This window comes from Cyprinodon variegatus, unplaced genomic scaffold (genome assembly GCF_000732505.1).
Source record: "Cyprinodon variegatus isolate N-32 unplaced genomic scaffold, C_variegatus-1.0 Scaffold1103, whole genome shotgun sequence".
NCBI lineage: Eukaryota > Metazoa > Chordata > Actinopteri > Cyprinodontiformes > Cyprinodontidae > Cyprinodon > Cyprinodon variegatus.
In genome coordinates, this window is record NW_015151556.1 from 120,992 (window position 1) to 123,526 (window position 2,535).

Below are 2,535 nucleotides of genomic sequence, written 5' to 3' on the forward strand. Positions count from 1 at the left end.
ACAGATGAATCAAGATGCTAGGACCGAAAACATTTGATTGACAGATGACCGTTGATCTATGATTGGCCGAATTTAGGTGTTCAGGCTGACGTAGAACTAACTGGCCTGCAGAAGATAATGGAAAAAAACTGATTTTAAGGCAGGATTTTTGGGACAATATTGTCTGATAAAGAGCACATTGGAAAAATGATCTAGAAATAAGTAAACATTTCTTAAATTAAGTGTTTTTACCCTTAATTTAAGTAGCTAAATGAGATACTTTTGAGCATTTTCACTTAAGAAAATTAGATATTAAGCACTTGAAATTAGACAAAGCAATTGTTTTTTTTCTTATTTTAAATGTAAATTGTCTCGTTCCATTGGCAAAGTGTCTCACTTTCCTCCTCAATTCAAGAAAAAATTTACTTGTTTTAGGAAAAAATGACTGATGCAGATTTTATTTTTTTGCAGTATACATGTTTAAGCCAGAATGATTTCACGTATAAATATGATTTCCCTACGACTTTAAAACCGTTTTGGAAAGCCGATGCGAGGGAGACGTTATTCGCTGATTAATAGGACAGCCGGCTCTGGACGACCAGCGATCACATGGATGGAAAGTTGGAAACCTTCGACCAATCAGGAGCTGCTGATTGGTCGATGGCTGAACTGAAGCGGATCGGTTCAGTTAGCCGCCGTCTGTAACCCCTGTGATCTTTAAATTGAAATAAAAAATAAAATGAACAGTTTTGATGAAAACGCCGGATTTATTTCCCTCACACTAAAATCTATCAGATAAAATTGCTCCATCCCTGCTGCTAATCATTTGCTCTCCTCCTCCTTCGCTATTTGATGAACGCTGACATCCTGACATCACTCGCTCCATCTGCACCCTGGAATCTGCTTTATGACGGCTGAAGGTTATCCTGCTTGTCGAGACGCTGAAAGGCTGCCGCAGATTAAAGCCGGACGCCTGATGAGACGTCAGAGAACCGCAGACGAAGGCGGCATCAGGATGCCTCTCTGACGCTCAGGACCGCTGGGCTCTGACCTTCAGCGGGGCTCCTGGGAGCCCGGAACATGGCAGGCGATGAGGAGCGAGCCATAAAACTCAGCCTGTCGGCTCTAATGTGTGATATTAGCGAGCAGCGGTTTGTGACGAACACGACGGCTCCCATCAGTCCTCCTAAACACTTCCAGAACTGCTGAGGGGCCTGAAGGGAAATTAGAGCTCTGGATGGAGCGGAGCAGCGTGAGCGGAGCAGCGTGAGCGGCATCCAGAGCGCCGCTGGAGGGTTAACCCTTCGTCGTTCACTTAAGAACCTTGATCATCCCTCAGCGAGGATGAGGAAGAACAAAGACCCAATGTTTTAGGAAATGATTCAACCTTTGAATTTAACTGGATCACGAGGAACCAGCGACAGGCTGCCACCAGTGCAGAGCTTGGAGACGTTTAGGGCAGAAAGGCAAAGGCTCCAGTTCTGTATGGAGTGAATTTTGTTCCACTATTGTGGAAAAATAAAAAAAGAACAAGTTTTGATTAAAAAAAATGTATTGTATCCAGAAATGAAATTTGGAAACATGTTACTTAAAAGAAGGGCTTTAAAGGTAACTTTGCCATTTTCTTTTTTCTTATTTCATTTTTAAATATTTTTTTAAAATTCTATTTCATATTATTTTTTGTAACGTTTTGCTTTCCAAATTTATTTTTCAGAGCAGGAGGCATTTCTATTGGTCCGCTCGGCCGTCAGTAACAACCTTTTTATTGGTCAAAGCGAACATCAAGAGAGAAAGCGATCAGTGCAACATTTTTTAAAAAAAAGCTAAACATAAAACCATCTAAAAAAGAAGAAAATTAAAATTAAATAAACTATCTGTAAAAATCAAGTTTTTCATATAAAAACTGGAGAGCAAAATAAAAAAAATTGAATCAAATGAAACTTTTTTGTTGATAAAATAAAATGAAATAGCAAAATGAAAACTTTTTTGTAAGAATTTTTTTTCAAATTTCTATTTACAAAAACATTTTATGAATTTTAACCAAATTTTAAAACAAGAACACAAACCTGGAACCAAACTCTCCTACATCTATATTGTGTTTTCTATAAGCATCAAGTAATCTAGAAAAATAAATATTCTTTGCTTTACTAATTTCTTTGAGACCGTTTTAAGAACAGATTTAGTTTTTACATTTTGGAGACAAGCCAGTGTGGATCGTTTATCTTTTTAGGATTAGAATTTGTTGCTTATTTTTAAAGCTTCAACTCAGTGAAACCTTTAAAACCGAAACATTGATTGGAAATAAATATCCTGATCTGGTAGTACGGTCAAGTAGTAAATTAAAGTTCTATAACATCAAACAAAACAGAAGTTTGTTAATCCAAAACCAGAATTAGTCCTAAATTCTCCTCAGCCAGGTTTCCATGAATCCAGCCATGTTGATGCTTCAATGCTCTGGCTTTGTCATCATGTTTGTTCTGAAAATAAGCTTAAAACTACATATTTAAAAGAAAAATTCTGCTCATATTCAGAATATAAACTTCTGAAAGTTCTTTA

General features: G+C 37.2%; 1 protein-coding gene across 8 annotated transcripts in view; it reads right to left on the bottom strand.

Annotated features, from left to right (window-relative positions):
• Positions 1 to 2,535, bottom strand: part of LOC107101489 (unconventional myosin-VI-like) — a 76,546-nt gene that overhangs the window by 14,168 nt on the left and 59,843 nt on the right. The gene's annotated exons all lie outside the window — the stretch shown is intronic.